The sequence below is a fragment of the Bos mutus genome, chromosome 8, assembly GCF_027580195.1.
Source record: "Bos mutus isolate GX-2022 chromosome 8, NWIPB_WYAK_1.1, whole genome shotgun sequence".
In the NCBI taxonomy this organism is placed as follows: Eukaryota; Metazoa; Chordata; class Mammalia; order Artiodactyla; family Bovidae; genus Bos; species Bos mutus.
The window spans coordinates 17,193,888-17,209,840 of NC_091624.1; the positions used below are offsets into that span (position 1 = coordinate 17,193,888).

At 40.8% G+C, this 15,953-nt stretch overlaps 1 long non-coding RNA gene across 1 annotated transcript in view; it reads right to left on the bottom strand.

The window, feature by feature from the left end:
- The window catches only part of LOC138988866 (uncharacterized), a 325,118-nt gene that overhangs the window by 124,815 nt on the left and 184,350 nt on the right, over positions 1–15,953 (bottom strand). The gene's annotated exons all lie outside the window — the stretch shown is intronic.

The following is a 15,953-nucleotide window of genomic DNA, read 5'->3' on the forward strand; positions in this document are numbered from 1 at the left end:
AGGTTGATAGGGAGTCTAGGGGTCCCCAACGAGAGAGGGGTCTGGAATTCTCAAGGAGGAAGAAAGGACAAACTTTTTTCTTTCTCCACATTCCTTAGGATTATATAACAATAATGTATCCTGCCTGAGGACAGTCTCTGGATTAAGGACAGTCTTTGGATTAAACCTTCTGGCTAATTGTGTTATCTTAAAATGTAAATTATGGGAGTAGGTCTGATGAGGTCTTTACAACCTCCAGACATTCTTTGGATTCACTGGAGAGTATATAACTTCATTGTTAACACTAGCAAGGGGGTACTCTTTCTACCCCCTTCTGATGCCTATGTCAGAAGCTTTCTCTATCTCCTTTATACTTTAATAAAACTTTATTACACACACACACACAAAAAATAAAAGTGTGATGAAACGCTAATGATGGAATCTAGGTGATGAGAAGTGTTCACAATCAAAGTCTTTCAACTTGACTTATGAAAATTTTCATTTTTATAAAAAAAAAAAAAACTTTCACACCATCTTAATTGTCTACTAGATAAGATCTAAATTACCTGCAAAGAGGTATGCAAACCGCTTCAGTCTACCTCAACTTACCTCTCCAGTAGCATCTTCTACCCATTATTCTCACCCCATTTCCCTCTTCCAGTCACCATGAACTCCAGCCATTCCTGAAATGCATTCTTCTTTCATGACCTTCTTATTTATACTCTTCATTTGCCTGGAATTGCCCTCCCCCAGCTACTCTGTTTATCTCTATTCATCCTCAAAGACCAGAAGAAACATTACATCTCTGTGTACAGCAATTAACTGCTCCTCTCCTTCTCCAGGAATTCTTGGTTTATGCTTCTCTTAGAGAACACATTACTTTGCCAACAAAGGTCCATCTAGTCAAGGCTATGGTTTTTCCAGTGGTCATGTATGGATGTGAGAGTTGGACTGTGAAGAAAGCTGAGCACCGAAGAACTGATGCTTTTGAACTGTGGTGTTGGAGAAGACTCGAGAGTCCCTTGGACTGCAAGAAGATCTGTATTTGTTTGTGTTCCTATCACTTCACTCCAACATCAGTGGGCATCTTGAGAATGGTGACTGTGTCCTTCATCTCTGTGTCTCACATAAACTAGAGTCCTACAGAATACATACTCATAAAGGACCTGTAGTTTCTCTCCAGGGTATGTGGGGACGATAGGGGCCCAAAAGGAGAATTTTAATTAAGACAGCATTAAAGTCGAATTTGTCCTGCAACAGCTAGCTTCGAAGACAGACAAAAATGAATACTCTGACATCTCACATAAGTTAGATTTTTATGGCAATATGCAGTGAAAAATGAAAATAACAGGTGTTCTTGTTCAAAAATTATCAAGAATTTCAAGATCTCAACAGCACAGCATTAAACCCAGTGCAGGACCCTTTTGAGTATGAGTCCCGGTGCACTGGTAAAGGTAACACACTTATACATTATATTACCCTGTTTACTCAAGAATATCAACCTGACTGGGGATTCCTGAGTCTCCATCAGTTCCCTTGAGTGCCATCAACGCTGTCTGTCTGTACTGGGTGAGGTACAACCAGGGAATGGAAACACCCAAGTGGGACCTCAGCGAGTCTCTTATCTCTCCCTGCTATGTCATTCTGAGACTTTATGTCTCAGAATGTCTTTAGCAAGCCACATCTGAATCTGATGTCTGGGTCCTGAGTACAGCTTTCTACTCTGCTGGTCGAGTCACAGTGCTATATATTGTCCATACGGTACTTGTATTGCAACAGGGTAATGATGACTAGTCAATGATCAGGCCTCACTATGTATCTCCTACTTGACAGGAGTAAAGAACTGAGCATGGTGTCTATGAGCAGACAAGACATTTTTACACTAGTCGGTCTCCTCATTTAAGAATATAGATCATGCTATGTCTTTTCACTTATCCAAATGCTCTTTATACTACTTCATATAATTTGCTAAATAGTTCCTTCATGCTTTAAAATTACTGCTACTTGTTTTTGTTATAATTGTTATATATTTTTATCTATCATATTGCCCAATATTTTATTTGTGATATAGAGAAAACCTATTCATTTTATATATTTATCTCATATATAGATATTTTACTTAACTCAATACTTATAGGAGTTTTACAGTTAACATTTTCAGGCTTTCTAGGAAGACAAACATGTACAAATAGTGATGTCTTTATGTATTTCTTTACCATAGTCTTTTATTTCAGTTTGATATCTTATTGCATGGCCCAGAACTTCCAGAAAAAAGTTCTGATTTTGGTGGCAATGAGCCTAATGTTTCATTATTAAATATCACAGTGTTTATTTTCGAATAGTTCATTTTTGGCACATTGGAGAAAAAACTACTCTTAATTTCTTAAGATTTATATTTTTAAATATAGAATGTAATGGCAACCCACTCAAGTACTCTTGCCTGGAAAATCCCATGGGAGGAGCCTGGTAGGCTACAGTCCATGGGGTCGCTTAGAGTCAGACACAACTGAGCGGCTTCATTATCACTTTTCACTTTCATGCATTGGAGAAGGAAATGGCAACCTACTCCAGTGTTCTTGCCTGGAGAATCCCAGGGACGGGGGAGCCTGGTGGGCTGCCATCTATGGGGTCGCACAGAGTCAGACACAACTGAAGCAACTTAGCAGCAGCAGCAGCAGCATGTTATTATAAGTCTTTTCACTGTCTACTAAGATTATCATATAGTTCTTTGTTCTTTTACCTAGAGTTATGATGTATTATATTAATTGATTTGTTTCCGTCCTGGAATTAATAAAAGAACTACCTTCATTTTCCCAGAATAAAGCATACTAAGTCACTATGAATGATTCTTTTGATGTTATTGTATTCAGTTTGTAATCATTTTATTTAGGATGTTTGTATCAGTTCATTAGTGAGAATGTCTACCATTTTCCTCTGTATACTATCAGTATTATATTGCTCTAAAAATTTCACAAGATCTATTCATACTGTGCATTGCTCGTTTTAGAGAATTAAATGTAATATTATAGGAATCTCTACCTTCATATTTTCACTTCTTTGATTAAAAAGTTAACCACTGCAAATTCCCTGCAAAGATGGAGTATTGCTTTAATTTCCTTAACAAGATGGGAGGATTCCAGGGGCTTCCATATGTACGCCTCTGTAAGTTAAAAGAGAGGACAGTCCATAGGTTAGTAACAAAGCTAGGAAACCAGTCCTGTAAATCAAGGGACCCTGGGTACATGACCACTGACACTTCTATCATTGGACTCCAGGTGCCATTCCCACCATTCCAGATTCTTTATTCTAAACTGCTCCTATTTCTTTGCTCCACTGATTCAGATTCAAAACTCTGGTATGACAGCCTGCACAAAGCCCAGTTTCTGGGCCCAAGGAAGGCAATTACATGTTCATTTCAGCTTATATTATTTCAGCTTATATTAGGCAATTACATGTCCATTTCAGCATGAAGTGGGTCATGCCTCCTATGAGGACTCACACAAACAGATGGAGGGAGTTTGGAGTATATGCCACTTCCCTTACAACAAAAAATGCTTCTTACTCATTTCTTTGCAATAGAAAATAAGTTATGTATCTGTCCTTTTTAATTCTGAAATAACTTAGCACTAAAATCATCTGGTTCCAGAACATTTTATCAATAATTCTATAAAACATTACCTGTTTCTTTCATGATTGTTAGTATGTTGTAAGAGCTTGTGTTTGGTATATTCAAAGGTGAGTAAAACAAAGCCATTACCCTCAAGGAACTTATAGCTAATACTATTGCAATTATAGTTTTATTTGTATTCTAGCCTCAATCAGAATGCCTGCATACAACTGACTCTCAGATAAAGTTTTGTGAGAAATAGTTTCCAAAATGTAAAAAGAAAATTAACAGGTTCATTTAAAATACTGCTTTGTTTGGGGATTCTGATTTAGTGCCTGCATTAAGATTCTTCTAAAAAAATCAAACCCAGCAATTAGATAACCAGATTGGGCATTAAGGGTGATCCATGCATAGATAAATGAGACGAGTTAATCTATGAATTATAGAGGAATAGGCAAAGCCAAGTGTAGGTATCAATATCCTCCTCAAAAATATATAATTTGAATATAACAATGATCAAAAAATAGTGAAAGTTAGCTACTATTATAGATAAAAGTATAATAAAAATTGCTCAGTATTGTTCATGATAAACCCAGAAGGAATATAGAAAACTGTAATAGCCAAAACTGAGCTAAACCATCTCATTTCACAACCATAAGGAGTGGCCACTAAAGGCAAGTCCATCCACCATTTGTCAGAGCAAACATGTTAAGATTTAGAACCATCAAAAACTAAACCATCCAATCCTCACGGTGAAAATTATAAATATTCTGGTAATCATAAGAATCCTTTTAGAAGTGAGCATATGTTTACAGAAGATATCATTATGGTCCTGTTTTCTTAACCAAGGATTCCTAACTCAGGCACCTGAATAAGGATGCAAGGCCAGAATCAGGCAGGAAGTGGCCATTTCAGAAACCTCTAACTGTGGAGCATGGGAGTGTTTTTTTAAGGCTTTCTTTTACTGCTGCTTTTTAAACTTTTTTTTTTCTTCACTAACTGGTCCAGAAGGAAAATTACAAGGTAGAATGAAAAAGAGATGAAAACTCTCAGCAAAATGATGACATGTCAGTCCTTTGAAAAGATGCTTGGAAGACTCTTTACAATGGCCCCTGTTGATTTTTAAGCATCCAAAATGTGCAAATCGTTGCATTATTTTTCATCACACCAGAAAGCGTTTGCATTTTTATTTTCGTGGGGCAGGGGCAGATGAACTCCTGGAAAAGAAGCTGGCACTGTGCCATCTCTCAGAAGCTGATGTGGATGGGAATCCAGAATCTGGGCGGGAAGGTGACTACTGTATGGATTATGTTACTGTTTTACGCTTTGTCCTCATGCTCAGTCACATCTGATTCTTTGGGACCCCACGGACTGTAGCTCGCCAAGCTTCTCCGTCTGTGGGATGTTCCAGGCAAGACTACTAGAGTGGGTTGCCATTTGCTCCTCCAGGGGATCTTCCCAACCCAGGGATCCAACCCACATCTCTTGCATCTCCTGCATTGGCAGGTGGGTTCTTTACCACTAGAGCCACCTGGGAAGCCCATGTTACTTTTTGCAAATAGCCTTTTTGACATACATCATCTTAACCCTGTAAGGTAAGGAATTAAGATCCCAACATAAAAAGTAAGAAAATTCAAAAAAAAAAAAAGTAAGGGACTTTCCAAACATAGGTTCAGGATAATAAGATTTGGCTTCAACAAGTATGCACCAAATTGATTCAGCTATGTGGTCACCCAGGTAGGTATGACCTTCCCCTAGTTCTGTACTCTTTTGAAGCTGCACAAATGGCCAAACCTTCCTGACTCAAAGACCATCTTCAGTAAAAGAAATAAATAAATAGATCCAGCTCCCACAGAAAACTCCAAACCAGCTTTGAGAGTTCCCTGAACATGGACAGGAACTATGACTTGCTTCTAACCCAGTGTTAGTCACTCAATTGTGTCTGACTCTTTGCAATCCCAAGGGCTGTAGTCCACCAGGCTTCTCTGTCCATGGAATTCTCCAGGCAAGAATACTGGAGTGGGTTCCCCATAGAAAACCTCAAAGGAGATGGGATGTCAACCTTGTGATTACATTACTTAATGTGAGACTCCACTTCACCAGCCAGCTCACTCCAGCTCTTCTGGTGGCCTTGAAGAAGTAAGCTGCTGTGTTTGAACTTCCTGTGGAAAGGGCCACTTGGCAAGGAACTGTAGGGGACCAATAGCCAGTAGCCAATAGCCAATAGCCAGTGAGAAGCCAAGATCCTGGCTTCTATAAACCATGATGATATGAACTCTGCCAACAATCTGAATGAGATGGAGTTGGATTCTTCTCCTTTCAAGCATCCAGATAAGAACACACTTTGGCAGGCACCTTGTTTGCACCCGCTGAGACTCTGAGTAGAGGCCCTGACTCAGCCAGGCCTGAACTTCTGAGCTACAGAAACTACAAGATAATAATTGCATATTATTTAAAACCACTAAATTTAATTATTATTTTTTTCTGGCCTCACTGCAAGCATGGCATGTGGGATCTTAGTTCTCCCATCAGGAATCAAACCTGCATCCCCTGCACTGGAAGTGTGGCTTCTTAACCACTGGACCACCAGAGAAGTCTCAAAGCCACTAAGTCTACATAACTAATGCAAGCAGAGTGGAGCGTGAACCCGGGTTATCCTAACACAAACCTTTATTTCTTCAGTTGCACAAGTAAGAAACAAACTGGATAGCCAGAACAAGCTTACAAACTGTGGATTTAAGTGCGGCAGGGGCTCAGCGGCCCCAGTGAGATGACTATCCCTGTGCTAAGGCAGCAGCTACATCATTGATCACCACTCCATGAGCATCAAAAAAACATGTGATGAACAGAATCTCAGTCATCAGCTCCTCCCTCTACCTACAGACCCTGGCATCACAAAAGGAGCCTTGATGCTCTAATTTTTTATCACTTATTTATTTATTTGGACTTGTGTGGACATGTCCTCAGCCTCCATTTTTCTCATCTTTAAACAGGAGACATCAAAACATACTTTGCAGGGACAGAATGGGATTTAGAGCTATAATGTATACATGAAAGTGTAAGTCATTCAGTCATGTCCAACTCGTTGCGACCACATGGACCTGGAATTCTCCAGGACAGAATACTGGAGTGGGTAGCCATCCCCTTCTCCAGGGGACCTTCCCGACACAGGAATGGAACCCATAGATCGAACCCAAGTCTCCTGCATTGAAGGCAGATTCTTTACCAGCTGAGCCACCAGGGAAGCCCAAAAATACTGGAGTGGGTAGCCTATTCCTTCTCCAGTAGATCTTCCCAACCCAGGAATTGAACCAGGGTCTCTGCATTGCAGGTGGATTCTTTACCAGCTGAACTAAGTGGAAGCTGTTACTATTAAATCATCTGTATTACTTTCCCCATCTTACAGATGCAAAATTAGAATGACTTATCCAAAGCCACAGAGCTCTTATTAATCAGTGAAACTGGGAGAAGAGGCCAGGTTATCTAACTCCAGAGCTTTTCCTACTGCATTTCCCCTCTAATTTTCAAAAAATGTTCAAAACACAGTTCGTTTAATTTATGCTAATTTGAAAGATAAATATGTTCCATTCAGCTCTTTGAGGAAAAGGGTTGTTGGGTAATGAAAAGAAATATTTGAGCTGTCTCTAATCCTTTGTGGAACAGATCAGGATAGAAATGCATTTCCAGAGAAGACAGGAATCCTTGGTTCAAATAATTACACTTAAAATAACCTCCACAATTAAGCAGCTCCTAGAATCAAGTTTCTGGGTTTTGGCACAGGCAGCTGAGTTTCCCTTGAACTTTTCCATCCTAGTTACAAAACAGGATTAATTGAATCACTATGACCGGGTTCCTCCTGCAACTCTGGGGAAGACCAGAGACACGTATGGACATGCAACACATCTGTAATAGCGTATTAAGGCTCTATCCACAAACCACCAAGGACCTACCAATTCTCACTGACTGGTAATAGTCAACACATTCTAATCTAACAAAAACAACAAGAACAAAGTCTGCTCTTTTGAAATTAGCACAACTGCAGACTTAGTCATGAAAATGAAAAATCTGTCTCTTGAATTCAGCAACACACTCTTTTCTTTTCCTCGCCTGTCCAGAACACACAAGCAGGTAAGAAGTTCTGATATCTCTATGCTGCCAAGAAAGTCAAGCAAAGCATCAGATAGGGATTCAAACTAGACCCCCTTTCAGGTCTCACTGAGCCCTGGGAGCCCATAACTCAGATGTGTATTCTGCTATTCCCAAGATACAAAGCATATGAGTCCATGGAGGAAATCAGATTGATAACAAAATGAATAGGTTCTATTCAAGGGTTGCCACTTAGAGTCACACAGCTAGAGAAGTTTGCTGAAGGTACTTATGGACCAGGTTAACCACAGACCCACAAGAATTTCCATTTACCACCTTAGGAAGAAAGGACAAGAGAAGAACCACCAAATCAGGGGGAAACAGAGGTGATGTTTAAAGACAAGCTCAAAGTGTTTTCAAAGTTTAAAGTAACCAAGAAATAGGAAAACTGGCCATTCAATAATGAACATACGCTGAAACAGCAACAAACATTAATTTCTTAAATTACATTAAGAAATTAAGGTAATTTCTTACCTTAAGGTAAGAATACCCATAGATATTAACTAATATAATACCCTAACTGGCAGTAAGTTGCATTATTAGAATACATTCCCAGTAGAGAAATGGCAAGGGAAACCATCAGATCTCCTGAAAAGCTTATACAGAAGTAGAGACAGAGGAAAAGAAAAGGGGGGGGAAAAGATACGGAACAATTATGCGGCATCTGTTTCTTACACATCAGTGGGGGGCACTTTTCCCTAAATCAATTGAACAGTCAGTGATGTGAAGGATGAGGACTCGTTAGGCAGCCTGCCGACAGCACCTGAAATGGTTTGTCAAACAGCCGTGCCTCTAAAAATCAACAAGAAACCAGGAGGTGAGGCTTCTTTTGTAAGGGGAAAGGCAAAAGCAATCTAGACCCAGAGACAGGTTCCTGAGATTTTCAACAGGCTCATTATGCTCAGTTCTGCTTAAAAGTGAAAAAGATGCAGGATGCCAGAGTGGGAAATAAAATCTAAGGTGGCAACGGTTGCACAGAGAAGCTGTTGCAAAGGTTCACAGAAGTTAAACCCCACCTCCCACCACCCTGCATGGCAACCCACTCCAGTATTCTCGCCTGGAGAATGGACAGTGGAGCCTGGGGGGCTACAGTCCATAGGGCCGCAGAGTCAAGACACACCTGAAGCGACTTGTCATGCACACCACCCTGAACTGTGAGGACACTTCCCTCTTAACCTCCGTCAGCATCACAACAGTCAAGAAAGATAATGGTACATTCTTAGGAGAAACAGAGGCAACATTGAGAGCCCTCAGCTCTCAGTGTAAATGTGTCTGTCTTCGGCGGGACCATCTGGTGATCTTGGCCCTTTTTATTTATTCTTTTTATCTTAGCCTCTTTTAATGGCATCCTTTCAAGACCTCCTAGGAAAGACAGAGACTAAATTAGTCCCAGATTAAATCAGTAAGTAGATGCTGAATGTTTAGAACAGTGTCAAGTCCATTGTAAAAACTATCAGTGTTCGTTATTTTAGTTTTCCTTCCCATCACAGTCATCACAGGCTATAGGAGGGGCTTCTGGTTTGGTTTCCCTCCTGAGACCTGATCCCTGCCCCAAATCCCAGCCCATGTGACTGGGTCCTAGGCATGGCAAAGCTCTTGCCAGCTCCCTTTTCCAGTAAAGTTCAGTGTGTTCTATTTTCAGCCCAGCATGGAGTTCTGCTATAAACCAAACACAACACACTCTGATATCAAGAATCACCCTTGATTGGACCCACTCAGCTTCTCAGCTCTCCAGTTTTGACTGGTGTAGCTAAAACAAACCCCATGGGATGTGCCACCCACTGACACCCAGAGGCTTGTGTGTGAAGGTAACAGGTCTCAGGGCTACAACTAAGCTGAGAATATTTTTCAAAAGTCATATATATAGCCAGAAAGAGTCTGGGTTATATCAGTGAGGGGACTCCAGAGAAGCAGTGTTAAGTCTCTGCTATAAGGTTACACTGAAGCAATAAAAAGGCAAATAACCAGGAACTCAGAAACACAGAATCTTGGGGACAGGTCAAGAAGGCACAGAAGGGCCTGAGGCAGTCTAAGTCAGAGACTGTGACGGCCATCTCTCCATGAGAACAGAGATTTTATTTCTTTTGTGCCCTTTTATGACCCTGCACTTGGAAAATGCTGCAATATTCACTGAATAAAGAAATGGATAAAGAAATTTACACATGGACATCACCAGATGGTCAACAGCGAAATCAGATTGATTATATTCTTTGCAGCCAAAGATGGAGAAGCTCTATACAGTCAGCAAAAACAAGACTGGGAGCTGACTGTGGCTCAGATCATGAACTCCTTATTGCCAAATTCAGACTTAAATTGAAGAAAGTAGGGAAAACCACCGGGCCATTCAGGTATGACCTAAATCAAATCCTTACGATTATACAGGGGAAGTGACAAATAGATTTAAGGGACTAGATCTGATAGACAGAGTGCCTGATGAACTATGGACAGAGGTTCGTGACACTGTACAGGAGACAGGGATCAGGACCATCCCCAAGAAAAAGAAATGCAAAAAAGCAAAATGGCTGTCTGAGGAGGCCTTACAAATAGCTGTGACAAGAAGAGAAGTTAAAGGCAAAGGAGAAAAGGAAAAATACATCCATTTGAATGAAGAGTTCCAAAGAATAGCAAGGAGACATAAGAAACCCTCCCTCAGTGATCCCTCAGCAAAGAAATAGAGGAAAACAACAGAATGGGAAAGACTAGAGATCTCTTCAAGAAAATTAGAGATACATTAGGGAACATTTCATGCAAAGATGGGCTCAATAAAGGACAGAAATGGTATGGACCTAACAGAAGCAGAAGATATTAAAAGAAGTGTCAAGAATACACAGAAGAACTATACAAAAAAGATCTTCATGACCCAGATAATCACGATGGTGTGATCACTCGCCTGGAGTCAGACATCCTGGAATGTGAACTCAAGTGGGCCTTAGGAAGCATCACTACGAACAAAGCTAGCGGAGGTGATGGAATTCCAGTTGAGCTATTTCAAATCCTAAAAGATGATGCTGTAAAAGTGCTGCACTCAATATGCCAGCAAATTTGGAAAACTCAACAGTGGCCACAGGACTGAAAAAGATCAGTTTTCATTCCAATCCCTAAGAAAAGCAATACCAAAGAATGTTCAAACTACCGCACAGTTGCACTCATCTCACACACTAGTGAAGTAATGCTCAAAATTCTTCAAGCCAGGCTTCAACAATACATGAACCATGAACTTCTAGATGTCCAAGCTGGTTTTAGAAAAGGCAGAGGAACCAGAGATCAAATTGCCAACATCCACTGGATCATCAAAAAAGCAAGAGAGTTCCAGAAAAACATCTATTTCTGCTTTATTGACTGCGCCAAAGCCTTTGACTGTGTGGATCACAATAAACTGTGGAAAATTCTGAAAGAGATAGGAATACCAGACCACCTGACCTGCCTCTTGAGAACCTTATATGCAGGTCAGGAAGCAACAGTTAGAACTGGACATGGAACAACAGACTGGTTCCAAATAGGAAAAGGAGTATGTCAAGGCTGTATTGTCTCCCTGTTTATTTAACTTCTATGCAGAGTACATCATGAGAAACACTGGACTGGAGGAAGCACAAGCTGGAATAAGATTGCTGGGAGAAATATGAATAACCTCAGATATGCAGATGACACCACCCTTATGGCAGAAAGTGAAGAAGAACTAAAGAGCCTCTTGATGAAAGTGAAAGAGGAGAGTGAAAAAGTCGGTTTAAAGCTCAACATTAAGAAAACTAAGATCATGGCATCCGGTCCCATAACTTCATAGCAAATAGATGAGGAAACAGTGGTAACAGCGGCAGACTTGATGCAAAGAACTGACTCATTTGAAAGGACCCTGATGCTGGGAAAGATTGAAGGTGGGAAGGAAAGGGTACAACAGAGAATGAGATGGCTAGATGGCATCACCGACTCAATGGACATGAGTTTGAGTAAACTCTGGGCTTTGGTGATGGACAGGGAGGCCTGGCATGCTGCAGTCCATGGGGTTGCAAACAGCTGAACACGACTGAGCAACTGAACTGAACTGAACTGAAAGAAATCCATGGATCATCCCGGTATGGAATTCCTCTTTTATATGGTGCTGGTTAATGGCATGGCAAGATTGGGAGAAGCAGAAGCTTCAAATTGCAAAGAATTTGATGAATTAGACACTATCCACCCCAAGGATCAACTCTAACTATTCCTCCTTCAGCCTGTATGCTGAACTGCTGGCTTGCTGCTCCAGTCTCTGTGTTTTGGGGTCCCTCCTCTGCTGTTTGAGCCCCTGTATTTCCCTTCATCCATGCACTTATTACCTGAAGAAGAATTTCCTCTTTTCTGTCTTCCCTACTGAACTTGACACATCACCTGGCACATAATAAGAACTCACAGATGTTGTTAAGTAACCCTGTCCTGAGGATTTACCCACAGAGATGAAACGCCAAGGTTTTCCTGGAAATAAGGGCAATACTGAGGCTTCTGCTTTTACCTCAAGGCAATAGGATCAACTGAGAACCAACAGGAAAATACCCAAGAGGGTCCGACTTTCTAAAGTCACCAAGACAGCAAGTGGGCTTAAAACTGAATTTAAAGAGATAATAGCAATGTTGACAATGACTGACATAAAGAGAGGAGGTGGGGTTATTAATCAATGAGGAATTGGACCTGAATCAGCAACGTGTCCACCATGAGAGCTGACGTGCCCCTCAGCTGCACCCAGAAGAAGGGAAAAATAACCTTGCCTATCTCTGCACTATCGGGCCACATCTTGAGCAGTGGCTGCTCTCACCTCTGGATTCCACTCCACAAGAAGAGAATGGAAACCTCAGTTGAAAGTATCCATAACATAAGTGGACTTAAACTCATGGCACAAGAGAACTTGTCAAAGAAACCATCTGGCCTGGAAATGGCTTTAAGTGATGTAAGAGCTGTGATCGTATGAAAAGGCCTGTTAGGATAGAAACCAAGGCTCAGGGAGTTACTTGATCAAAATCACAATGACTTGGTGGTAGAGCTGAGAATCAAACTCGAGTCTTACCATTCTAAGTCCCAAAACCATTATGCTTGAAATAGGGCTTGATGTCTTCGAAAAATCCCTTTGGGTCTCAAATCCCCATCAGTATGAGGATGCAGATCCATCACTTCAGCTACTGATGTCTGGCAGCCTTCCGCAGTATATGTACATTAAACAGAGGAAGGGAAATCTTAATGCCCTTGGCAACCCGGGCAAACCATCTCAGGGCCAAGAAGCTGACCTACCTTTAGGCATCCTGGTCTGAAACATGCAATAATGGAGACTGTATGATGGCTGGAGCCTCTGTATTCATTCAACAAATATTTTTTAGTGCCTACTCAAACCAAATTCCATGCTAAGTGCTGGGTACACAGTGGTTAATAAAATGGCAATGTAATAGCAGAGACAAGCATTATAATCAATAAACCACAAATAAACTGTATATAATTAACAACTGTGATAAATATAATGAAGACAAGTAACTGCATTTTATAAGAGAGAATAATAGGGGGGTGAGGGTTATTAAACAGAGCAAGCACTACCTCACCCTTCCATGTTGTTCTCTCTGGGAAAAGCTGTATTTTAGAACTAGGCTTGCCTTAAGGCCAAAAATAAGGACCTGTAAGTTCAGGCATGCCTCCAGAGAATACTCTGGAGCTTCAGTAAAAAAAAAAAAAAAGCCCATCGCAGGTTGAACAGAGGCTGATGAGCATCTTCATAAAGGAGAGGCACCACCTGAGTAAGTGTTACCACCTGGAAATGAAAAATACAAGAGAAGCCCTCTTAGGTCGGCTATGTTAGTTGGAGGGTAAAAGGAAGCAGGAAACAGGCAGGAAGAGATACAGCACATGAGGAGTAGGTAATCTTTAACACACACCACCACCCACTAGTCACAGCAATAGTAGACACGACAACATGTGTCCACATAAGCAGTCATGCATGGGTGTTCACAGAAGCTACACTCAGAACACCCTAGCACTGGAGACAACCATAGTGTTCATCAACAGGTGACCAGATAAATCCATAGTGGTATACTTTTGAAATGAAATAGTAGTCAACAATAAGGAGTATACTACTGACATATGAAAGGATACTGAATGAATCTCACAGACTTTATACAAGATGAAAGAAACGAGACACAAAAGAAGCACCCACATCGTATGAGTCCATTTATATGAAACACTAGCCAGACCACCAATCTGCTGTGATATGTCAGCTTGTGCCTGGGGTGGGGAATGGGGAGAGGAGAAAGGAGGCAGAGATTAACCGAAGAAGAGAGAGACATTCATAAAACAGTCAGAGGAGATGGAAATGTTCTGTGTCTTCGTGGGGTGGGAGTTACACGGGTCAGTAGCCTGTACACTAGCAAGTGTAAGTTTCATTATATGCAAATTGCACCTCAACGAAGTTGATTTTTTTTTAATTTCCTCATTCTTTCAGTCCTGTGCAATATTCTTTCAAAAAAAGAAACAAGTTCCTTAGAGGGAAGGAGGTCGACACAATTACAGTGCTCTATCTGAAGTCACTCCACAGTCCTGGCATTTAATTAATGGGGCGGGGGGAGGTGAATGCCAACTCTCACCAGTGTCCAGTCCACTGCCTGAGACTCTGAGGACACCCTCTGTTCCCCTGACAGGTAGCAACCAGACCTAGCAGCAATAATGACAATTTCTTTCGGGAGGTCTGCCAACATGTTATTCATATAGACCTACACTGCCAGGCCAGAATGCCTCAGGTGACCACTGAGGACCCCTTTGGGTAAACTGCATTATAAGGCTAGGGCCTCTACCTAGGAAATCTACTGTTTTAATTACATAGAAAATGTTGTTGAGGACATTGTTCACTATTTCATCCTGTCCCCAGTACAGAGAAACATAAGAGAAATTCTTCTCTGAGCTTAGTTGCAGGATTAAAGGAATCAACTGTGCTAAATTATTTTTCACATATGAATATTAATACATATTGGTTGGTTTAGTTGCTAAGTCATGTTTGACTCTTGTGACCCCATGGACTATAGCCAGGCTCCTCTGTCCATGGGATTCTCCAGACAGGAATACTGGAGTGGGTTGCCATTTCTTCCTCCAAGGATCTTCCTGACCCAGGAATCAAACCTGGGTTTCCCGCTTTGCACGCAGATTCTTTACCAACTGAGATACGATCAGCCCTTAATACATATTGGGTTAGCCAAAAAGTTCGTTCAGGTTTTTCTGTAAGATGGTATGGAAAAATCCAAACAAAATTTTTGGCCAACCCAGTACTAATATGATTCCTTTTTTTGAAATTATCTGTTTGGAAGTTAAGTATGTGACCCACCTCTAGCAAGTGTGCAAAAATTTGAGGCACACGTTTTATCCATTAACCTCACCCAGGGTTCCCATTTATTTCCCTGCCATTATTTTCCTTTTGACTTAATTTCCCCAATTACACTTTCAATAAACTTTATTTTAGAGAGGTTTAGATTCACAGAAAAACTGAGCAGAAAGTAGAGGTTTTCTATATATTCCCTTCCTCTACCCATGCAATCTCTCCTATTATCAATGTCACTCGCCAGACTGGTTAATCTATGAACCTACATTGACACCAACTGACCTCAGTATTACCCAAAATCCATAGCTTACATTGGGGTGCACACTTAAGTTGTATATTCTGTGATCTTGGACAAATGTGTACCCACCATTATAGGATCACATAGAATAGTTTCAGTGACTTATGTTTCATCATTTAATCCCTTCCCCAACCCCTAGCCCCCAGCCCTTAGTAACCACTAAATTTTTACTGTTCTCATAGTTTTACCTTTTCCAGAATGTCATATGGTTGGAGTTATACAGTATGTAGCCTTTCTGATTAGCTTCTTTCACTTAGTAATATGCATTTAAAGCCTTTTTCGAGGCTTGATAGCTCATTTCTTTTTAGCAATGAATAATATTTTACTGTCTGGATATATTATAGTTTATCCATTGACCTACTGAAGGATATCTTGGTTGTTCTAAGTTTTGGAAATTATGCATGAAATTGCTATCTGTGTGCAGGTTTCTGTGTGGACACATGGTTTCAAGTCCTCTGGCTAAATCCCAAGGAGTACAATTGCTGGACTGTATGGTAAGAGTATATTTAGTTTTGTAAGAAACCTCCAAACTGTCTTCTAAAAGGACTGTACCACTTTGCATTCCCACCAGCAATAAAACAAAGAGTTCCTACTGCTCTACGTCTTAT